A 26,003-nucleotide genomic window follows, 5' to 3' on the forward strand; every position below is an offset into this window, starting at 1 on the left:
TGGAAAGTATTCTCTTCTGGCAAAACTACGAGTTTTCTTTCTCCCCTCTTCTAAACATGTTCCACGTTGAAAGGGTAGGGTAGATGGGTGGTGAAATTCAGCTTGGTAGTACCCAGCTCAAGACAATACATTCAACCCCTGTAGTTCTTAGATATTCAACAATATTATTCCTTTAAAAACAAAGAGAACCCAAGATCCAAACTAAAAAACAAAAAGTCATGGTATTTTTTCCCCCATTTTGGTTGCTCAACATCATAAACAAGACAACTACTAGTTAAGTCAGACTTGGTAACTAGATGTACTGTGTATGAATATATACCCAACCTAACATTAAAAGCAAACTCTGCAGCAGCTGCAATATTTTAAGCAGTTACCACTAGATCTTTTTCAAATATATCTTCTGAGTCTCCCAGTAATTACTAGCTGTATGCAACATACCATTTTTCTGTCTCGTTAAGAACCCAATAGTATAATTAGATCTCATGCAAACCCCAAAACTGTTTATTGTAACTTGTTACAAAAGATATAAAAATAAAAACAAAACCTTTGTCTACAATAGAGGATTAAGACGACACATTGGGAACACACTTGCACAAATCAAGACCTGATCTCATAGATACATCTAAGCCAAACATTATGTGGCTAGATCAGTTATCTGTGTCAATAGGATCACATGCACTCACAAGACAAATTTGGTGATTGTTCAGAAATCACAAACTTCATAGAATATGCGTGTGGCGACATTTAATATAAATTAAACTACTAAGCCTAGAAAGTCAAAGTGAACAGCTGCTACACAATCCCTCCAACTGGCTAAAACATGAGTGGCCCTTAAGGAACCAAACTATCCAGTCAAAAGAAGTGCTTCACTTAAGTCCCAGTAAACTGGGTATCAGTTGAGGTAGCAGAAATTACTGTAAAGTACCCAGCTTTTCTACTCCTAGCTGTCATTTTTCTTCATGGCAATTCATCTCTTTCCTAAAATTTACCACCAAGGCAAGAAGAGGCACTGGAAGAAAATTCAGAAGTGACTGCAGCATTTGGGAAATAAGGTGTCACTGCACACTGAATTCCTAGCACTGATGCTGGGGTAGAAAGTAGGTTAAGCAGGCTAGGCAGCTACAGATCGGAGCTGTAAAACACAATCCTAGCTTAAAGCTTTTCACATATATCTTTGTTTTCAATCCTTTACCTAAAATCCTGATTGTGAACACCTGCTAAATAGATCCTTTTGTTTCACTGTTAAGCCTGTGTAGAGCTAGGGTGGGGAGGAGGAGGAAGATGGGAGATGAATCGGAAGAAAACTGAGGTTCTTAAGAGCATCCAGGGGCTAAGGAGTGTTTCCTGTCAAGGATCAGCCTGCAAAGAGCCCGGGTGGGACTTGTACCGCCGGTGACAGCTTCTGGGAAGAAGCTCCTTCAGGCAGGTATAAATCAATAAATACTCTGCTGCAAAGGAAAGGTGGTTGAGAGACATACCAACAGTTCAGGGCGAACTGCGTATTATTATAACCTCAGGCAAAACGAAGCTGACAAATTATATCACTTTCACTCCCAAATGGGTGGCACGCATCCAGGAGAACATATTAAAACATTAAGGACCCTAAAAGGAATGGGAACAACACCATTTATTTTAAAGTCTGAAATCCAACTCCAGTGTCTACACCTAGCCACTGAATGGACATGGCTTACATTTTCTTCATGGTATTATTCCAGTAAGCAAGTTTATTGGCAATAGAAGTGACAATCTTTAAAGCAGTGATTAGAAATGACACAAAGTGATTTTTAATAGAGCACTAAAACTTGAAAAATAGCAACAGTAAGATCATTCACAATCTCTGATCATATCACTTTTGCCAAAGCAATACTTGCATGACTTCAACTCTTAATTAAAATTGGCTAGTTGAAGCAGAGGAATATGCTATCATGCACAGGAAAGGATTTGGAGGAGTTGGTAGCACAGTGCTGTAACATTGAGTTTTAAACTGCTCAGTCACACTTGGCCGATTCAACCTACCCTCCCTCCGGTTTCACTGACATTACACTCCTGCTTAACTTGTATGTTTAACAGTTTTGCTATTTGCGGTTGTTAGGAGATAGCCTATCATCCAGCTGTATTCGAGTCCCCTGACTTTTTTTTTTTCCCCAAGTATCAACAGCCTGACACAGAAGATGGCCAAAGCCCTTGGAAAGCAGATTCTAGCCTGAAGAAAAATCAGCATTTCCTCATGTCAGCAACTACTACAAGGAATGTCTCTTCTGAATTGAACTTGCACGCTACTTTGGCTGTGCCGTCTCTAACACCTGCACAGTAGCATCTGTATGTAAGCCCTTTCAACCATACATCCAGAACATAATACATACCATTCGCTTCCAGGTGAGAAATTTGGGGGGCGAGAGAGAAGAGAAAGGAAAGCTGATGCTTTCCTGTGAGAGAGTAGCGACCTTGATTAACTAGCAGATGCTCAGATAGCATGGTAGAGACAATAATGGTGCAAAACACAGAGAACAATAGAGGCACAACTTTCTGTCTGAAATGTGGGTTTAAAAAAAGGACTAATTTCCTAATGTAAAAACAGCTCAGATGAAACGCAGTTCTTTGAGAGGCCTGATTATACTGTTCACGGAAGTACCTTCACAAGACAACTTACTGGCAGTAGATGTGATAGCCTTTAAAACAGCTGTTGGTTTGAGAGAGACAAGTTTTCAAGTTCTGACACTACCAGAAATGCAACCATAGTGGAATAACAAAAAAAATTAAGTGTTCCTGTGTCTGATCCAATCAAAAAAATTGTATTTCACTTACTTGATAATCACAAGTTGTCCAACTGCTTCAGAAAATCTTTAAATCAATCCAGTTGTAAGCATGACATTCATTACAGAATTCCCACACAGTCAAAAAAAAAAAAGATTCCCAAGTTATGAGTAAGCCAGGCCGAGACTGATCAGAAGCGTAGAAAACAAGAACCGTAAAGGATTTCTTCATTGTCTGTGCCACCAGCTTTTGCAACCTGTCCTGTTAATGAACATTCTTAATCTGGGAATTCTAAATATGAGAAATGTTCCAGCTCTAAGATGGCAGGAGGAGCATCAGCCTTCACGGAGAGGACAAATACGTCCGCCCCCCTCCATCCAACCCCAAAAACCCCTGCATCGTATAAACACACCATAAAACTTGCTCCCAACTTAGCAGGAAGTCCAAATAGGAAGTCTGTGATAGGCTCTGGGCATTCTGTAGGTCAAGCTGGAGCTAACTGGTCTCTGTGTACCATCTAAGAAAAACACCATTTAAACATATATATATAAATATATACAAATATATTTAAAATTTAAACACCAAGTATCTTTGTTGAGGGTTGGATGGCAATTGGAATAAATGGGAACTAACATTACATAAGGTGTGTGTAATTATTAGCATTTTTTAAACATCACATGCAACACAGAACAAGAATTCCAGGACTATCTTAGATTCTGGTATATGTTCTTTGCGAAGCTTCACTATCAGCCCATTCCCAGTTTCCTTGAATAATTTCTCAGCAACTTAGTAGCATTCTACATAGAGTCACCAGATTAATTTATCTGGATTGACACCAATGCTTTCAACTTAGTGGTATTTTATCACTTGAAGCAAATATGCTAAGCTGAAGGTACACATACAGGACAAAACCCCCTTTTTTCTCTCTCACTTCAGTATGTTGAAAGTGCTCTCTAATATCCTAACTATTACTCCTGCTTGCATTTCAGTTTTCTTCCAGTGCCTTTCTGCTTTAAGTTCAGACTTCACATCTTCACTTTTAAGACTCCATAAATGTCTGCCCTACCAAAATCTGTCCTTATTGCCTCATGTACCATGGACCTTGCTCCACTTCATTAAACCTTTCATCTCCTTTTCTTCACATGCTTTTTTCATGCTACTGTTCCTGTTCTTGAAGGTATCCAGTGCACCTATTTGCTCATTCTCCCACATAGACCTCTCCTAAAAATTATTTAAAACAAGACCAGCAAGATATGTTAAACACTGAATTCAGCAAGCTTTCTTCAGTGTAACACCAACCTAAGCCCATATTGGTGCCTTACATGGTGCTGTGGACCTTTTCTAGGACTTCCTCTTTGTCGGACATGAGTTGGGAAAAAAACACCTGGAAAGAGATTACTTGATTCTGTCTAGAAGTCATTCTGCGTCCCCATTCTTCCTGCACTTTAACTGTAAAATGTCAGTTACGTACAAATTCCAAACAACTACTAATAAAGTAATTATTAAAAATAGCTATTAACTTCTTCAGAAACGCTGTATTTAAACTTATGGAAATTTGATGTGTAGATGTAGAAGTTTTCCTAGCTGCATATGTAGCATTTACAGAACATCTTAACACAAATGCCTTTAACTCCCTCAGTATTTTATGCTACATCCCAGTGTTTCACATTCTGAATGCAGAAGCGGAAAGCAACAATGCTGTTCATCCTTTAGAATAACTATTTTTTTAAAAATAGATAGAAAAGGTAAATAATCATTGCTTTAGAGGCTGATTTGGTGCAAAGCAACTTACCTTGTGAAGCCTCCAGTGCTGCTGCCATAGTAGTGCTCCCAGGCTGGCCAAAGTCTGCTCCTAGAATGACACCCGGTGGCCACAAAAACGAACAGCAAGGCGTTCTCCTGGCCCTCCAGCCTCGCTCCCTGTTCTCAGGGGCAGGAGCTATCACTGTGTTACAGCCAGGCATCAGCCGGAAATTCTTCATAGGAATCTGCAAAACACATGAAAACCCTGCGTGAAATTCAAATTAATATACATACACAGTTGAGAAAGTAATACATCGTGTTTTGGACAATTATATACCATTTGATTTTTCTTTTTTTCATATAATTGTATAAAAGTAATAGCTAATGGTTTCAGAATTCTCAAAATGAAATTTTGTGTTTTATTCCACAGCGTTTCATTCTGGAAACAGCTAGCAGTAGGTGAGCAGCATTTCCGAAGTATGACTGTGCCGGTTCAGAATTAAGCCATCAGCTGCTATTCCAAGGCAGGGAAGATTAGTTTATCTATTCTTAAAAGTTACAGGACTAAAATGCATTTTTTCAGTTTTAAGTTATAGGATGATGAAATCCAAATTAGAGACATACATTGTCGTGCTTAAAATAGCTTTGAACAAAGTCAAACAGTAACAGTGGTTCAATAAATCATTGAGTATCAAGCAAGGCATCGTGCTCTAGAAAATTAATTGGCAACTGAACATCAGTGACAGTTAAGAGCTTCTTGCCACATATTTTATTCTGCTTGAGTACCATATGAGTGAGTCAGAGCAGAGCTTTTCTTAAGTAACAGCCTAGCCAAAAATGATTTGATAATATTTTCTAAAGAGTAATACGAAATGCATGTTTTAAGGGAAACAAGCAAGAGCACTTCAGCACAGATTTCTGGTGTTACATTCTTAGGACTTTTGGCAAGTGAAATGGAAAGGGAATATTTATTGCTTGTCAGTTTTCATTTGTCTCATTTTATTTCTCAGATTAGAGTCAAAATTCCTGGTGATGCCATAAGCCTCTTTATAGTAGCTAGGGATATCACAGAAGACAATTGCCCTTTTCTCCTGTTGAGAAATACCTATTTTTTCTCCAGTAAGTACAAAGCCAAGTAAATAAAGCTTCCCAGACATCCTTGCACAATGGAAATTCTTAAGGCAATGGCAACTCTGTGCTTCATTTGGCGACTCTTGCGCCATTAGCCTCGCTGGGCACCAGTGTAACGGAGGTGGCGGGTATGTATCTAGCCATTACGACTCTGAGCCCTGAAAACTGGTTTACTGCTTTCTCATCTCAACTGTGCCTTAACATCTCTACTTAGAAAGATAAGGGTTAAAACAACAAAGATGTTTGTTTATACAAGCATAATGAAATTATTCAGGTACTTTGTCTGAAGTAATAAATTATTAAGATATGTTAGCATACAACATCTGAAAGAGATTACCACTGAACACAAAACAGCACACACAAGGCAAGCGTAACAAACTATACCAGCCTGGAAACAATGACAAAAATGTGTCACTTATCAGTAACTTACACACGTGCACTTACTGGACAACCAAGTATGCAAGAATTTAAAGCTTGTGGCAGATCCAGCGACTGAATGAAATCTAAACAAATAAGAAGCATAGCAATGGGAAGAATGACCTCCCACTGTATTAAGTTTAAAGCTAGATATTGCCAAGAGACATGCAAAGCTGTTGGAGTATGCACACAGCTAATCCTTGAGATACCATGGAGCCAGACCAAAGATAGCACCGGGAAGGCAGATGGAGGGTTAAAACGCAGCCGTATAAACTTCTGCCAGCTGCCAGAGCTGAGCTGGGACTCAAAGCTCTGTGTTCCAACAAGCGAGGCTGGGACTGAGCAGCCCTCAGAGAGAGGCTAGTCCAAGCACCTCCTTTGATCTTGTTCCTCAGTGGATGCAGTCATGTTGCAACAGTTGAAAAGTTTTAAATGCTTTGCATTTGTTTGTAAGTTCACTTGCTTTTTGTTCACTGAAGAATAAAAACTCATTATTAGCTGGGAATTATAAATACTAATTGCTAATCTACTACTATGTTTTTGTACTCCCTCTTCCACCTGCAAATCATGCTAGATTTCTGTGTTAAACCAAATTATGATTTAAATGTACTAGGCTCAAGTGTGGGAAAACAACAGTTTACAATATCAGTGTAAACCAGATATAAGGTACTGAAAGGCTGATTGCATAGCATGGTATTTTAGACTATTATATTTACACCCTCGTATACTACCATTACACATGTGCTACTGTCTCTATACAACTCCATATATATGTATATATACTGTACTGGGGTTAAATGAGGCATGATTGTGGACTAACAACCTGATCTGAGGAGGCTGAGCAATCTCATAAGGAATCAAGAACAATCTCAATAATAGTATTTCTGAATGATGGTTTCTTTCCTGTATTAACACTAAGCCTGACGTGGATTAAAATTTGTTCCATGCGACAGAAATGCTACCTGCACGTTATTTTAAGTTGTACCTTTCCGTCTCCCTCCACCCTCACCCTCCGTGAATTTCAAAAGTCAGGTCTATATTTTAGAGGAGAAAAATCACACACACGCACAACCCTCCTGTCCTCCTCCCCAAATCCTAAGACAGATGTGAAGGCGTGAAAGCAGAGAAGCAGAGGTAAGCACCATCCCCAAACCCACCAGAGGCAGGCAAACATAAAACTCAAACCAGCACATCCCTGCTGCGTTCTGAACTCATTCTAACTTCCAATAACTGAGAAGTGAACCATAAGAAGTCGCTTCATAGCGAACATCCCAGGTAAAATCTCTACTGATGTTCAGTTGCTTGCTCATTAGATTGCCTTTAACAAAAGGCCTTCTTCTCAGGTGACCGTTTATTTTCCTCTAACAGTTTTAACAGTCACAACTCTCACATTTTATAAATTCTCACCATGAATTATCCTGGTATGACTTTACAAAGTATCTAAATGAACTTCTGTGTAGTCCTGACAACTGTGGAACTTCTTACTCCTTTGTGAAGGCTTCTTCCATTTTTGGCATGATATTTACATTCCCAAACTTGACAGACACAGTAATAGTTGGTCTTGGCATTCACTGTTGTGTGACTCTGGCTCATATGTTCATTCATGTACTTTGTTTTAAAGAATTCCCTCTGGCCATTACTGCTTTTCAGCATGATTTTGCTTTTAAGTATCGTTTCATGCCGAAATCCAAAATATTTTGTTACAGAGGCGCGAGATCAATGTATTTTGATACATTGCAGGATAATTCAGTATCAGTTCTTTAGATTTATAAATTCTGAAAAACATTTTCTTCCCTTCATTTTCCTGTCCTCCTCTCTCACATTTACTTCCATGTCTTATATGATCACCTTTGGCTGGAACCCCTTTTCTAATTTGTACACTCACCATCTCATGCCCTTTAAAACATTTTTACTAACAGGTCCATAAACTCATTTGTAATTCCAAGAGGCATATAACGCCCCCCGCCCCGTGGATACTATGCAATGGAGATCTGCCTCTGTTTTGCCAACCAGGATATGTTGGGTTTTTTTATTCCATGCTGAGCTGATGACATTACACTTATAATACTTGATTAAAACAAACAAGCCAACCAACCTCTTTTAATGGTGGAGAAAAGAAGACAAATGAATCAAGTAGGGATAACATAGGAGACATTCTCAAGGTCCAAGAAACAGTTGTAGTAAATCTGCGGCAGAAATCCCTCCCTTACTCCACATGAATGCGGCTGCCACACATAGTTACCATAAACTTTGCAGGCAGCTATTTATACACATTTCTGTGAAGAGTCCAAGGACAAGAGACATCTAAGTTGTGCAAGGCTGACCCTCAAGTAAATAGATATCAAGAATTAAAATCCTTCTATCATGGTACGTTATACAATTTGAAAACTTCACATTCATTTGTGGGGATGACAAGAATATTAATTCTTCATTCTACATGATTGTTCTACATCATTTTCCAGTATCACCCATTCCTACAAGTAAACTAGAAATGAATACCATACCTTTTATTTGTTGAACAGAACTCAAGGCATTACTTTTTTTTTTTTTTTTTTAACTATTAATTATTTTAATAGAAAGCTTTATCAAAATTTTACTACTGGGTAAGCACATGGTTGTTACTGCACTGTCAGCAAGTCCTTTAAAGTTATACTCATTTTCAAATCCAATTATAAAAGGAAAGGTGAAATGGATTGTGTGCCTTCTGTGGCAGAATCAGAAGAGAAACTTCAAACAGCCATTTGAATTGCTAGTGCTCTGGAAACAAGGATGTAAAAAAAGTTGAAGAAACTGGCTTTTAACAAATTAGCAGAATAAGTCAAAAGGAAAATTACAAGAGTCAAGAGATGTTAGTTATATAGGAAATAACATTCTATTGAGCATGTGGATTGTACAAATAAGGTTTTATTTAGTGAATGTACTTGTTTCCTCTCTATTAGCAGCTCAAATGACTGCATAAATAGCAACTATTGGTAAATGCAACTATCACTTTTAAAAAGAGACCAGTGTTACCATGGCGACCCTACAGGGAAAAATCATGTGAAGTCATGATTAAGAAGGTCAGGAAAGGCAGCCTTACATGATACTTGTTTTTCCACAGTAGAAGAAAGGGACTGTGACATTTGCAGATAGTTGATTAAGGTTGACTTAATTTTAAGAAATGCTTGCTTCAGTCTTGTTACAAATTCTCACTAGAAGTTTCCAAGTACATTTAGAACATGTTTAGAAATGTTTTGGCAAACCCTGACAAGGAGTGATAGTCACTTAATAACAAGTTTCCATGCAAATGGAGCTCTTTTCACTGTCAGGACATGAAATTGAAGCAAGATTCTTACCTATTCATTCATTTTTCCATAAAGATCAGTGTTGCCCTTTAAAAGTCAGAAATGGCCTACACATCAGGAATTTCTACTTCAGCTTTGTGATATTTTAGTCATTAAAGTATTAGCATTTTGAAAAAAAACCCACAGCACAGAAACAAGATCCCATAACATTTCTAAGTAAAACAAAATTTCTGATTCCTTAGGATACTATTAGCTTTAGCATGGTGTTTTGACCTTTTATTAAAGCCAAGATCAGGGCCCTAAAAGGGAAAGAAAATACAAGAAATTGACATATCTTTGCAGACCCCAGGAAGTTCTGTGTTACTGTGGATAGACACAGCTTTATTCCCCATGGATATTCTATGAAAGAGGAGATAAGAATACCTGCAGGACTGTCTCCTTTCACTTCTTAAGTGGAAAGAAATATTTCCTCCTGGTAACAAAGTCTTATGAATTGGCAATAAAGTGCACTTATCTGACAAGAATTCTGCCACTTTAAAAATTCTTTTTAATGACAATTTTTCTTTTATGAGTTTCTCAAAATGAGACTTTTAAAAGCCATAATTTTTATTGAAATTTAGTTTTCAGGACTCATTTAAAATAATCAGGCATTACACTAAACATCAACTTGAGGTACTGCCATAGTGCCTCTAAAAGGTTTTAATACGCTGAGGATGACTAACGCGCGATGGAAGATTCAGCCCAACCAACAAGGTTGAAGTATCCTGAATTGAAACACCTATGCAAAAATGTAACACCATTTATATCCCTAAAATATCCATTTGGAAAACAACTGAATATTACATTCTAAGTGCACATGGAAACTGCTAATATGTGGCTTAGTATTGCTCTAGCTAAAATTTGCACATTGTTTTAATAACATCAGTCATCACAGGAACCATGCTGATTATGACTCCTACCCTAGATGCATCAGTACAGCAAAGGCTTTTCAAAAAACAAACAAACAAAAACACCACCACCCGCCCCCCAAAACCCCAGACAAAACACAACCACCAAAACCCACTCTTGCAGAATAAGTAAGTACCCAGTGCTGAACTATCACAATTCTCAGGCAAAAGCCTCTCTCCTTCAACAAGGGCAACGCTGTTACAGGTGTGACACTGATCATTGCAGTCTTCATCTTAACATATCAGAGAGAAGAATTAGGCACGGTGTGCAGAAGATACCACTTTGGGGAGGAGAGAAAGCAAAGAGGAATGAAAAACCCACTGGATTTCCCCCCCCCCCCCAGATAGTTTTGGCGACAATGGTCTAAGGCAAGTGTGACAAATCTACAAGCTTTGCTACAGCAATGTCATCATATGTCATTGCATTCTACATTTGACATTTATTGAAGTTGTCTTCCTGGAAATGGAGCAAGAGATGGCAATGGCTCACGAGAAATTGCACCCTTCAAAGGAAAATACAATTAACTTTATTTTTACTTCTAAAAAAAGGTCTTGTGGCCTTTCAAATTAAAAAAATACACTGTTCAGTAAATAGTAATGCACATTAAATTACTAATTCAAAAGAGACTATGGGCTTAAAAAGCCTATAGCTTTGGTGAATTTTTAATGTAAACTACAAAAAAATCGGGCATGATTTAAGAACATGTTATATTAAGCAGGTATGTAGGTACACGCAAGGAGAATAAATTCCATACATTCTCAGCACATGACTGAATTTAGAGGTTAACAGTCTTTCTCTTTAAATAAACACCTGGTCACAGTTTCACTTGTAGGAAATGAGTCATGAAGCAATAATATCACTGAACTATCATTCAGGTTATTTAAGATACAAAATGCTACAAAACATATGGAAACATTACACTAAAGTACTTTGTGATAAAATAAAATTTGGGAACATTCCAGAGGAGAGTCTTTCATATTCCGCCAATCCCTTAATCGAAATACAGACAATGCCTATAAAACTACAGATTAAAAATATGGTGATGATCAGTTAGATTTATTTATACTCAAGGAAACACACAAGGGAAAAAGGTAACGTCTCAGACATTTGTTAAGAATACTGCATCCCCTCACTAAAATCAGTTTCTGACAGTCCTGTTCCATTTTCTAAATTTTAAAGAATCAAAGAAGTGTTTTGTTACTTATTAAAAATTTGACATTCAATCAAAATCTTTAGAGGAGGAAAAAAGAGAATCCATTGTGAATTCATCTTTGAATTTGCCAGTCCTGGTCAGGGTTAAACATTCTGCTATAATAGCACAATACATTATACAAAGCTACTGTTATATATATGCTATATATATATATACACTAAATATGTCTCTACATATTTGTCATTAAAAGTACCACACTATAAACTTGTGACCAAGGCAAAAATTACCATTTCTTTGGCTGTGGCCACACAAGAGTCTTAGAGGAACAGTTTAGCCAATTTCTTTTTCAACAGAATTCATTCAGCCTTATGATTATGTTTTTCAAGGTATCAATCCATTCTGGCTTCCTGGACTTCATTAGTCTTCCATATCTATTTTTATACCAGTTCTACTGCCTTCAGTTCAATTATTCTCCATTCATTGTTATACAGTTACTCAAGGCTTGATGTATGTCAGATCAATGGCTCAACCATGTAAATCAAAGTTACGCTGCACATCATGTAAGAGGTCTGTCTTTTATGGTTCACTTGAGCTATGAAAACTGTTTGAATGAGAGAAGGACAGTTACATTAGGACACCTATGACTTCCGCTGAAAACAATGCATAATACTGACTCTACTATGAGATGATACACATCACGTATGCAAACTATGGCGTTCTGATATCTTAGCTAGGGTAAATTCATACAACTTCACTGGCTTCCAGCTCAGGGGTTGGTAAGTTCAAACTCACAAAAAAGAAACTGTAGGAAAGGCAGTTTGGGTTGATATAAAAGGATTTGATTACCACGTAAGCTCTTCTAACTAGAGGACAGTATCTAGCATTTCTTTTTCTACCCTGACATTACTTTCAGCCAGGTATGAAGCTTCTGTACACACAGACTTACTACATTCAGGGACCCCTTGGTAAATAACCAGTCAGTATTAATTTCTGTACAATGAAATATCAAAAGAGAAAAACAGATTAGAAATAGCTTCCAATATCCAATGATGTGCATATATACACACACACACAAACATACACAACCCCCCCTTCCCCTCCTACTGTTTAGCACACATTTTAGGAAATACTCCTACAGGAATCGAGTCAATAGAGATTACAAAAATATTATGTTCCTGCTTCCTTTTATCCCTTCCCCTGGAAAACAAGTCTTAAAACTCAGTCTTCTCACCTACTGAGCTCCTGACCTCTTTTTTTCAAGTTGACAAAAGATACTGCAGTAAGCAGGCAGACACGCAAGTGCGGAAAAGCATCCTGCATGAGGAAGCATTCCTGAGTCTTTGAAACAAAAATACACTTGTGAGTGACAAATGTGCTCAGATTTCTTATCTACCCCGGTCAACTTCTGTCATGTAAATAGCCACATATAGACACAGCCTTGACAACAATCACATGGGGATCTATGCAGCAACACACAGCAGTTACAAATAACTGCAGGATCACATCTAAAATTTCTGAACGGGGTTGTAGAAGATCAAAGGTTATGATTAAATAAAACACTGGATCATGGAATACAGAATATTCTTAGGTAGCAGTAGCCTTCCGCATTGCAACTGTAGAAAATTGTTCACTTTACGTTCACATTTCTTATTGCATATCTGACAACAAAAAGAATTAAGTTTCAGTGAATGTATATTGTGGTTGATATTACCAATGCTGGTACCCGCATACGAAGCATAGTAATCGATGTATATGACATGATAAAGGCAAGAGAGAGACGCTGATATCAATCCAATAATAACTATTATCATGTTATGCAACCGTGTCATTTTCACTCAGTAACTTCAGAGTTTAGGAGTAGATCCCAAGTACTTTGTTACAGAAAGTGAATTTTACTTCACGAAAGAGATACTAATAATTGGGACACCTCCCCTTCCGCCCCACTTCCCACAGTTGTTACAGTTTGTGTCGGTACCACAAAGCATTTCAGTTAGCAGAGTTCTGCTAAGAGCTAGAAGTGGACACAAGCATTATCTGCCAGTCACTGCTTGAAAGGTTATGATTGATCTTGCAATATCAACTTAGTGGATACTTTGTAAGAGACTCTTAACAAAGCAAACTTTATGCAAGTACATCTATAGATGAGATGCATGAGTGCCTTAAGACACAAGAGATATCAAATTCATTATTTGTTTGGATCTTGACCAGTACACTACAAAAGGACAGCTCCAGAAGAATTTACAGTCTAAAAATAAAATGCCACTATGTAGGCAAATAGATTGGGGGGAAAAAAAGAAAAAACCCAAACCAGGAATAGAGCATACTGGTCAGTGCAAGTATCAGAGGCCCAGCCACCTCCACAAGCCAGTCATAGTTAAAAGCACACTCAGACATGTGAACTGAACCAATTTAATTTGAAACACATGGACCTATTATGTCCTTTAGATAAATCCTCAGGAACCAAGGATGTTCTTCAACACAATTCATACAGTCTCCCAAATGTGTGTGTTAACCAACCAAACAGTATACATTACTTCTGTATCAATTTTTGGTAGAACTAATGAGCTGAACACTGCCACAGAAGAAAAAGAGATCCCTGAAATAGTGCTGTTTTCATGCTTTTTACTCATTCTATGAGCAGAGATACAGGCTCAAATAGCATAAAAGACAGGACATAGGGCAGAAACTAGGGACCACAAAAGTACTACTACAGACTAACACAGACTACCCCAATTAACAGGAAAAGGACACACTGTGCATAAGAACAACACTTTTTACTGAAAAGAAGGGAGAAGTTAAAGGCCACAATGCAAGACCTCTAAACTAGGGCTCTTGAATGTTTAACCCGGTATGTTGTTAGAACAATGTTTGTAGCTGTTCCATTCATTTTACAGTTGGGGAAACAGTTATTGGTGTAATTATTATTAATGTATAAATACTCATATATTACCTGGTCCTGCAATATCAAAAATATCCCTTCAATTTCTTAAAGGAAGTGATATCAGAAAGGCATCTGCAGTAAGTCTGCCAGACATGCTGGAAATAAACAATTTGCCAGAGAGAGCATGGAAAATTCCACCACCTTCCTCTGAATATTGATAATATTACTTAATAGGAAGCACTGAGTCACCGAAATTTATTTCACATCCAGAGGAGTCTATGGTAAACAGGTAGGTCATCTGTTTACATAGCCAGACACTTCAGGGGGAAAAAAATCCTTTAGAACTTGTGTGGTGAGGGTGAGGAGGTCAGTGTGTTCCCAGTACCCAACCTGCTTTCTCCAAAATTCATTATCAAAGAGAAAAATAGAGTACTCCACTTCTGAGTGTCCTCAAAAAAAAGCCCTACCTAAAAAAAGCCTAAGTTCAGGCTAACGTTTTTCCTGAAAGAACTGTATTCACAGCTTTACAATGGCCCTTAGAGTTACTGAGAATGAATGGGATAAAACTGAAGCAGCCTGCCCCCTAAATGGAAAACGAATTAGAGGATGAGACACATGAATATTTCTGTCTTAAGTATAACCTCTTTTCATAGCAAAGCAAACTAAATGACAACATTCAAAACCAAGAACACTAACAGATCTATTCAGGATAGATGTCAAGTCCTGAAAACCAGTTATAATTTAAAAGAAATATGATCATAAAGAATGGATTCTGGCAAACAGATAAATAAGATGCAGCACATATATCCTAACTACATAATCAACCATATATGTGTGTGTGCACACGAATCCAATAGGTAGAATCAAGACTGACAGAGCAGTATGCTTCAGTCACAAAAAAAGTAATTTTTTAGCTTTGGTATACAGTTATCTTCAGGTAAGTAAAACATCTACAAAACATTCTGAATAGCATTTATTGGTGGTTAATGATTTTGCTGTACAACATCTCACGCTGCTGTATATCATGCTTCCCCTCTATTCCATGTGGTAATTTGCAGGAAGGGGGATGTTTTGTATCTATTGAGAAAAGGAACAGGGAGATGGGTGTGCAACGTGAATAGTTATTTTGCATAAACGGGGCCCATAAAGCTAACATTTTCTTAGTAGATTTTGCTGTAATTTAGGTGGGAAGGGACACACTAGCCCCTTCCTGTCTCCTTCCATTCACTTCTTTCTAGACAACAGATCTGTCGTATTTACCAGTGATATGGGAGAATGCCTTGGGGACAGCTTAAAGAGTTTCAATGACTGTGGACAGGCCTCCATTTCCACACAGAAATAGTAAAATGTCAAGAGGCATAGGCACAGCAGTAATGAGAAATTTCGTACTGGGAAAGGTACAATCATATCATTCCCCATGTCATGATGTGCATTTGTCAGAAAACATTACCACGGATAAGTTAAGGTTTCTCGAAGGACAGAGATGGTGCTACAATACAAAGTGCATAACAACAACAAAAAGGAGATGCTATCTGTGTATGTAACTGTGCATTTGGATTGGACCACAGGGTGGGAAAAGAGAAGAGTAGTCCCACAGCTGTTAAAAAAGGCACATCTGTGCTGTACCTCTAGAAAATCCCAGAAGAGAGAAATCTGAACTTTAGAGAAACAAGTATTTACACTTTAATAAAGGCTTAGTCAGAAAGCAATCATTTGTTAAAACTGAATTTGTTTTGCAGGAACACTACAGGCACCCTGTAACCAAACTCCATTGTGCACCTGTGAGAGAGACTGCAGCCTTGAAGCCCAGCCCCTGAGGAGAGAACAACTTGCAATGTTCACAACGTGATATGCTCTAGAAGGGAGTGCCGATAATATTCAACCAATCCAGGAGAAAAAAAGAATTTGGGCCAGTTTAGCAAGGTAAGACCCAAATATTTTCTTTTCACTTGTTGACAATGGCAGGAGGCTAACTCTTTGAAGAAGAAAAACAAGACAAACCCTTTCATCTTTGTTTAGGAGAAAACTTGTGCTGAGCCTAACACCAGTGAGAGAGCTTCCAAGTTCAGCTCAGCTCTGTCAGTGACATTTGCAGCACGTGCAGCAATAACTTCTAGGAAAGCATTTGTAGGTTCACTGTGCGCTTTATACTACTATATTACAGTCACAGTTTGCCAGCCACTCCAACCAAAACAAGTCCTACTGTTGGCGCAGGAATTATTTTAAGAAAATAACTAGAGTTACACAAAATATAGCAGGAAGAAAAATGGGTATTCTCCTAGTTACAGAATAACAATAAAAAAATTAAAAAAAAAAATTCTAGAGCATTGCATCCTGCATTCCTTCTGCCTTTCAGCCTTTCTTCCTTTATTTGGGTCTTAAATTTCAAACTCTCCTTTAAGAGTTAAGTCTTGTACCATAGAGGTAAAAAAACCAAACCCAAAACAACAACAAACTAAAACTAAACAAATAAACAAAAAACCAACAAAAAAGGCTATCAAAAGCTTTCCCATTCTGGTACAGACTGAAAATGATGTCTTCTGAGCCTGCCACCCCCACCCTTCCAAACAGCCAAAAGCAGTTTGCAATCACACCTGCAGCTAGCTTTTCTGACCATAGTACTCGTGCAAAGGTGCATCAGCATTTTTACAAAACTTTGATTACCTTCTACAAAGAAAGTGTAATACATTTTTGATTGCGCAACTCAGTTAATTTGCGCTGTCATTGCTTTATAATTTCTCCCCTTCTCTAACTAAGGCTTGAAGAGTCTCATATTCCTTACAATATGCTCCAAACCCCCCCATTTCTACTGTAGCTATTCTTCCTCATCAAGAGGAAGGAATCTTGATTTGCAGATCAAATAAACAGCACACTTACAGCTTCGTGAGTTGGCCCTACCAAAAGACAGAATGTATTCTCCCCAAATTACACCACCACCCCCTTCTACCTACAAGCACATTCATTTCCCAGTTGCCAACAATAACATCACTTTGTGTCAAATTCTGAACTCTTCCCCTGCATGGCTGGAAAGTGATCCTATGTATCCAATGAAAAGATATAAAATACAGCAAACTTGGTTTTGTTTTTTCTCCTCTCTTACTGAGACTGGTGCATGAAACTTCATAAATCTCACCTGGACAGCGCAGAACTCTCATACTTCCATGCCTTTTTTTCCCCTCTGTATCCAGAGGAGCTTCTTCAGATTTACTTCCAAGATTTCTGTGATATTTAACCAAAATTCAGATTACTTACTTAAAAAATAAAATGACATTTATACCCTCAAATAGTTTCTTTAGTTTTATAATAGTTGCTAAGTGAGTTTAGTTAACATGATGAATTCAGATCACATACACCTGGATATAAACAAAACATGATTAACATCCAGATTAAGATTATTACAGAAAACAAGAGCTGGATCTCATTTACTTCAGTGTAAATCTGTTAATGAAGAAGTCAGAACAATTCCACAGAACAAACCTGGAGAACAAAGAAATTCATATACCCCAGTTAGAATTTTCCTCGCTACCGAGAAGACTGTTCCTATTCATCTATGAATGCCTCTGCTACACAGCTACAAAAGACTAAATATACAGCCAGACCCCTCCCACCTTCCCACATATTTTCCTTCTATTTAGACTACAAATAGGATTTTAGATATTCATCTCACAAGGATTAATACATCTCCACTATAAATCCAGCTCCTGTACTGCAATGTAAGTTACTCAAGTGCTCCACGGTCAAAATGTAAGTATAAATTGCAACTGATTAATTCAAGGTGCAGAACTGGAGAGTGGACTGCAAAATCCTTCCACAGATTTCAAAATTATAGCCTTTCAGATCCACCCTGCTATACAGTTGGTCATATTGCAGAGTTCAGATTTAGATTTATTATGTGCTTATGCGCACTCAAAAGACTTACTCATCAGCTTTTCCTTATAAAAGCCTTACAGTCCCAACTTCATTTAGATGCAGAGAGGACAGATTTTTCAGCAAGTCATTTACCTTTTTCTGATCCATCCATCCAAGGCTCTGTCTGTTAAGAAAAGGCTTCCTATTCCAGAAATCACTTAAAACATCAGTTTCCTCAGCTATCATATATATATGTCAGATGGTGGAAGCCATGCTAGAGCACAGACAGAAAGATCTTATGCTCATCTTCTTTATTCAGAAATTCTCTATTCCATGCCAGGGATTATTCCCTTCCCCCTCCCCCAAATTACAGAGCAATTTATTAAAAGTTTGTACAGAAGTGAGCAAAAAAAGATCACCCATGTACATGAAATTAACTCTGCTGTTTTCAAATGGTTTTTTGGGGGGGTTTGGGGGTTTTTTTTTGTTTTGGTTTTTTTTTAATAGCAAGAATGTTGATTTCTACATCTCTGTATTTCAAAGCCATTAAGAATTCCATCAGGATTGGTAATTTTTGTTCAGCAGAAAGCCCACAGATTTTTAACCAGTATTGGGTCAAGCCCAGAATTCTTGGCTACGTAGTTGCCTCTTTGCAGAAGCAATGAATTCCAGGATTTAGCCCAAATTCCAGGTGCCTAGACCTTGTCATTCATCTAAGTTTACCTCTGAACTTTGTAGGAAACTGTTCCTTAAGACAGAAGTGGTAGTCCTGATGCACGATCACCAGCCTGATCCATTAGGCCTCGGGTAGTGAATAAAGTACATGCTGTCAGATACCTTGGCACTGAGCCTTTTCTGAGGGAGAACACATCAGACACCCAACAGGTCATCTGTCTGGTCTACAGCTCAGCTACACTGCGGCAATAGTTTCTGCAAACCTTTCTCCCTTCCTGGAGATATTAGCAAGCCATCTGTCTGCGTCCCTTCTGGAAAACCACCGAAGACAGCTATGCTGTCCAGTGATGCACCCTTTGCGTGCAGCACAACCCTTCCTGCCCCATGAAGGGAAACCACAATAGTTGTTACAAGACCACCTACACCAAAAGACTGGGAGATGATCTGAATATTAAATAGTGTCCTATGACAACTGAAACTAGAAGATTTTGCATTGAATTCAGCAGGGTTGAAAAAAAATGTACAGTTTGTCAAAAAAAGGAAAAAAGGTAAAAAGCCTAGTAAACTTATTTTTTCTTTCATGAAGGTGATTTTTACATGCAAGTGGTCAGCTTCCAGACTTGAAAGTTTATAACCATTAGCAAAGTGGCAACTTAAAACACAAAACAAACCACAAAAAACCCCCCACACCCTCCCAGCATTAAAATCCTGGTAGTTTGCTATTACCACATGTAAAATAAACAGTAAGTTTAATAAAATGGCTTAGTAAAGCGCTGGTGTTGAATGATCAGTCTTTAACTTCCTTTCTACAAGCTGAAGACTGTGCCATTGCACATTGACACAACACACAGATTAGTTTTCTTTTAATTCTCAATTTTTGTTACAAAATTTGGTTTCTGTTACAGAAGATAAATCTGGAAGGAGAGAACATTTTTCATATCCTTCAGTGTATTTGTTTTGACATGTGCTTAGTTCTCCCTTCCCCGCCACTGTCCACAAAAATACAGGCTTGCATTGTCCTGCACAGCCTTTTAGATTTTTCCACTCCTTAGATGTTTCATAGGTTTATTTTTAACTTGTTTTTACATCATACTGCGTGCACTGAAGCCCTTTCATCATTACATGGTTTTCTTGTGAATGCTGCAGTGTGAACATTGTAAATGTGACCACGTGCAGACGCTGTAGTGTAAGTAGCATGTGGCAACTTCAGCTACTGTATACAAGATATTTCAGAAAGTCTTTCTAGTGGAGTGCATGCACTTTGTCTCCAGCTTCCAGACAACCTATCATATAGCACTCAAGGCAGCCAGAGCTTTTATGGGAAACACATGGTAAGTGAAAGTCATGACCTACTTAGTAACTAGAATGAAAAGAAACTTTGGAAACAGTGGGTCCAGCTCCTTTTTCAGTTCCCCCGAGAAGCAGAAGTCATGTCATTGAAGTCAGTGGAACTACAGCAGTGAAATTCTAATGTTAACCCCAAAATTAAGACTGCTGCATAGCCTTGATAGTGATAGCTGAATAAGGAAAACATGTATTTTGATTCAGTGAGCATTCACGTGAACAGACTCATCACAACTGCCCTATTGCAAGCCAGACAATATTTGTCCCCCCCTAACAGATCCAGGCCACAGAGGTTTTGGGTGATTCAGAGAGACGTTATAAAATTGTACTGCATTAAGGCTTTATCCTCTAGCATTCCATGGTATCACACCTCCAGCAACACTGCGCTCTCCCGCATTGACCCGTTACTGCCCTATCCCAAGATTCTGGTTCAAGGACTAGTAGTGGGTGCTGATGACGGTAAGAGAGAGAACTAAAGGCTGATTTATTCCAGGGAACTCACTGGACAGCCAGTCCCAGGTTAGGGGAACACAGAAGCAACATTTGAAGTACTCTCTCTTCAACTGCAGCAATCTTGTAGCCATTAAGAGTTTTTCCCAAAATATGTAAATTGTAAGCCTTTCAGGTAGAAGTCAGCTTTTAAATCATCAAGCAGGCAACATCTTCTTGCAAGCAGTAAGAGTCAGCTTTTAGTTTCAACTTTAGGTTAAACACCCACTGAATATAGTTTGGTTCCCAAATTCTAGGTTGCTGTACCTCCTTGTAGGAAATGTGCTCAATGCTTTCCAGGCTTTGGCACAGAAATAGCTACTTCAGAAACGTTGGAAGAATGTACTTTGTAATTAGTAGCTTAGCACAGATGACAAGTTGCAGAACAAGAAATCTCTGCAAGTTAAAAAAAAAAATATCTAAAATTAATTCTCTGCAATCCAGTATTAGGTGATGATGAAATCGTAAGGTGGGGGCTCTCACACGCGGAGGAAGAGAAGGGAACACAGACAAGCGTAACTTCCTGAGCCCAGTCAGAAGAGAGCACCGCATTGGCACTGGCAGAATTCCTCCCTCCATGCCACATCCTGTGCTCCTAGCTGCTTGTGAAAAAACAAACAAACAAAAAACCCCGCAATGTGTATTACTGGAAAAGGTCAAAAACTGCACATGATCGTTCTAGGGGAGCAGGAAGCTTTTTACTTCCCCTTCTTTGGGGAGAGAAGAATGTAGACTCCCACCAAAACCACCAACTTCCCGCACACAGAAAAGAAAAATCACTTCCAAACATCAGACTGATTTCAGCATAGCAAAGCTTACTCAAGGTAATGCTTTACAGAAGTGAAAAAAGAAAGGTTAAAAAAGGGCACCAGTAGCACAACCAATTTGAAAATGCCTGAAGCTTGAAACAGATTTATTCTCCTTCCCATTTTTATTCCCTCTATGTAGGCTACGCATTGAAGATTTGCATTTGAAAAGGACTTGCTCATCCTCCCCAGAGGATCAAAGCAGAAGGAAATCTTACTGCTGACTTTAGAACTTCATTAGTTCCCACAGCAACAGACCCATCACACACACACGCCCCCCCTGCCCCGTCAGCTCAGGGAGCAGCCTCGCAAGCAACCCAGACCTTGTTTGTAGCAACTGCACATTTCAGAGAAAAATGCACTTCACACAGAGCTGCAGCATGAGAGTTATTCCTCTGGAAAGTCTAGTACTTCACCATACCTCTCACTATCTGAAACAGTCTACATTACTTCACTGTTAAGTATCATAGTTGGAAATTCATCAGCATTGCTTTGCAAGCAACAGAGTTCCACATCTTACAGAATGAGGCTCCCTAAATACAAAAAAGTGGTTAGAAGTATTCCCTCTAAAAACTGCTTCTCAATAAACATCACGATCCCATTATCTCTAGTCTCTGCAACTGTTGGCTCTCACGTTTCTTCTTCACCATGTGTCCCTAAGACTCTAGATGCTTTGGTTGACATGCGTGAACCAGGTGAAACTGATGATGACACATCTAAATGTGAATTTATAGATGTACTTGCCCGACGACAAATGCTTATTTCTGTATGCAAAATCATGATACACCACCTTGCCTTTTACCAATGTTACAGAAAAGACCACAGCTGGTGCCCTTTTACTTTTTTTTTAAATTATTTTTCTGTGAAGAAAAAAATAAAATATTTGCACAAATAAGGCTTTGTGGTAAATAATGTAAATGGCCTCAAGGGGGAAACAGCTTTGTCCCAGATGATCCACACAACTCACATTTGAAATAAACCAGACATGAACACGGAAGAAAAACAAACTTTCTTTGGTCTTAGATGTATAGATTCTATTGATTAATAATATCCTTTGGAGTTGAATGTCTTGGGCAGCAATCACATTTACTGAGTAGCAGTACAAAAATACTGGAGGCAGTATAAAAAAAAAATACATAAATATTTTTATAAAAATACTGCCCAAGGAGGCAGTCTGAGAGCACAGGAGGAAGGAAGAAGGCATATCTACTCCAGTATAACTTCTCCAAAGAGAAGCATTGGCATTTTTTTCTCTGTAGGAAGTCACTGAATACTTGCTCCTCTAAGCAAAATGGTCTCCGGGGATGCTGCATACGAAAGATTTCAGGGAAATGGTGAACAAAAACATTCAATGCCATTTCCTCTCCCACCCCACATGTACAAAGACTGACATTTCCAGTTGGAAACAGACTTCTTCATTTTGCGCTTATGGGTCATGTAGATTTTTCTGAGGTCACATCAAGAGATACTTACACTGCCAGCTTAACCGAATTTGTTCTTTTAAAATCATTTTGGTTGCTGAATGGTCGTACGTTTGGGAAGACTAGATCAGATCTACTCTGAGACAAAGCAATCCATGGAAAATAAAAAAATACAGATAGCATATCTGATTTATTACGACTTAGAAAAAAATACACCGTCCTACTTACTGATGCTGTGTTGAGCTGACTACCACAGAGAACAAGAGATGGCAGACATCCTTTTACTGAAGGAGCTCAGCCTGTGACACCAGCCCTGCCCAAACAGTCCCGTATGGAATACTATCATAATTCAGATCAGCTCAAGACAAGCAAATTCAGAAGGTAATGAGGAGGAGGAAGTGAGGGGGAAAAAGACTTGCAGGGAGATGGAACTATGCTCCAATTTTTATCCTAATGCCAACATATCGATTGAAGTGTTTTCATGTGCAAAGTGCATTTCTTTCACATTTCCCTCAAACTGTTCTTCACTTTTGTGTCCTGACAGAAAATAGGAGGAAAAATATGGTGTTTTCCAGTGATTTAAAAAAATGAAAAAAAAAAAAGTCAGCTAGCATGCGAGTTCCACTCTTAGAGTGAAACAAATGTTTATTACCGTAGCCACAACGCACAGCATTGAGATACTCTTACTACCAGGTTAGCTTGCTATCCTCATCAGGCACCTCTGTATCACAGTCTAAAATGCCAACATGCAGAACATGTAGAGACATACAGATTTTTACAGAAAGAACACTGCGATAATTTTTATTAACAACAGAAAGAACAAAGTAACTTGTGATATAAAGCAAATCTATATCTCTTCAGCTCCTCCAAGCTCCTGGATGTGGTACAATTCACCAAAGCAGTGCATCTGGAAAAAATACCAACTTAATGGGATTTCTATCTGCATCGGATATATAGAAGGGTCACTGATTTCAAAGATATATGTCTTCCAACTGATACTTAGCCCATATGTCAGGAGCCTGACTAGACTATACTTGAGACTATGTCTCAGGTTATTCAAGACACTTTGTCCTATATGGAACATTCGAGACTCATGAAAAGCAGCTTTCAGATTGCTGTCTGTAAAAGCACCAAATCGTTTTAAAGCCTGCAGTTGCTTTTTTGTTATTCTACACAGAGTTTGAGGTCTCTGCATTAGCCATGTGTTGGGAGCCACTTGGATTAAATCATAGATCACTTCTTCCCCACCATCCCACGGCTCTCAGAAACACAGAGTTTCTTTCTAGCACTTAGTCATGGCTTTGCAGAGAGTGGGGAGGAGGAGAAGGGCAAGGGCAGCAACTCGGAATAAGAGAGTCAGAGCAAAACCAGCTACTGGCTTCAGTACTGGTAGCCCTACAAAAGGATCTGCCAGTAATTTCTATTTTCCTTTCCGAGTATTTTGGCTCTGTTTACTTCATAAAAGGTGATCTAAGCGTGCTGGGTGATGGAGCTTATGTTCTTTACCAAAGAGCTAAGAACAACTGAAAGGGATGCTTCTTTGGTACAACAGTAAGCAGCATACTTCCCATGGCAAGGATTTTTATCTTAAATCATGTTAGGTCAACCTACTCACCTAGAAAGCATCTGGATGGCTAATTATACTAATTTGCACTTTCCTCTCTTTTAACTGCTAACAGTAATGTAGTAACAGCTCCAGTCTTTTATTCTATGAAGTCACTTGAAAAAACCTCCACACACAGTAGCAAGGTTACTCTCCAAAATTTAGAATAAACTAGTATACCCACATACAGCACAGCTGAAGTAATTTTAACATTTTTCTCCAAAAGACTTTATAGCCCCCAAATCAAGTTATGTGAAATACACCACTAGATTCTGTGAGGACAGTGGGGTGACAGCAGTCAAAGAGCTCTGGGAGGAACGTGCAGAATAGCTTCTCACCATCCCTTCCCAGGCAAACAGATTCAGATATAATGAGAATCCTACTTCCACTACTGTCATTTAATATCCACAAGGAAATTCAGTTGCATTTAAGATGTTCCCTACTGCCTTCCTTTTTTTTTTTTTTTTTTGCCAGTTTCGTTCCCTTAGAAGTTTCATTGTCAGTCGCTTTTGCTGGAGAACGAAAGGTATAATTACCACAAGAGGACTTTCATCCCTTAATACCAGTAATGAAAGTGTCTAAGGTCCTGCCAAAATACTCAGTCTGCCCTTCCTTCTCAAGGAATCATTTTAATTATTTTCTTCCTGTCACAGACCCAAACTTCTGACCACAGTCTGATTTGCTGCTCAGATGTTTATAGGGCTACATAACTTTATTGAACCTTCAAGAAAGAATTCATAGGCTCTGTGGAAACTAAAGCAGCTCAAATAAGACAGACCAACGACTAAAGCAGTGTAACACGTCTCTTGGTCTCCCTTCAGCAATTTTTGCTTACCCTCCTATGATATGCTCCCCAGACTGTGGGCATACCTCACCTATCAGTGAAAGACTTCTGTTTTTTAATGCCTAGCAAATGGAATTTTGCCAGCCCTTTATTGGCTTCTTTGCATCTCATATAGCCTATAGACAGTCCACTGGAAAATGTGTGCTTTTATGATTGTTCTAGTGGTTTTGCTTGTATCTATCCTTTAAAACTGTATACGACAAATAGTTTTCATCATGTTCCTTTAATCCAAAGTTTTGCTATTTTTTCTACCATATTAACACTTCAGAGAAATTTTATGGCAACTGCAATCTTGTTTGGTAATTGGTTTGCAAGTCTGAAATCCAAAGTCACTTACCTTTAAAGAACCCTGCCTGAAAAAGATCCATTTGCAAGTGATTTGCAAGATACATTTTGACAACATAGATTTAAACTTGACAAACAGAATAACAGGACTGTAAAGAGCCTTACTGGCGAAGATACTTAAGCTTCTCTGAATATTCAGTTGAAGGCTACTATTCTTCCTTATAGTCAGTCAGTTCTTCTACCCTATTTACCTCCATATTTTGATCAAAATCTAGAGGTTTCTTACAATATCTCCAGGGGTAATAGGAATTTTTCTTGCTGTTGGAGTAGGCCACCAGCATATCCATTTGGAAGTCTAGCCTGGTCCTAAAAATTC

At 38.4% G+C, this 26,003-nt stretch overlaps 1 long non-coding RNA gene across 1 annotated transcript in view; it reads right to left on the reverse strand.

The window, feature by feature from the left end:
- The window catches only part of LOC127015850 (uncharacterized), a 220,864-nt gene that overhangs the window by 42,395 nt on the left and 152,466 nt on the right, over positions 1–26,003 (reverse strand). Inside the window, exon 4 of the long non-coding RNA XR_007766390.1 lies at positions 4,547–4,742. This is a non-coding gene — a long non-coding RNA (uncharacterized LOC127015850). The remainder of the gene's footprint in view (positions 1–4,546; positions 4,743–26,003) is intronic.

Source organism: Gymnogyps californianus, chromosome 4, assembly GCF_018139145.2.
Source record: "Gymnogyps californianus isolate 813 chromosome 4, ASM1813914v2, whole genome shotgun sequence".
NCBI classification, from domain to species: domain Eukaryota; kingdom Metazoa; phylum Chordata; class Aves; order Accipitriformes; family Cathartidae; genus Gymnogyps; species Gymnogyps californianus.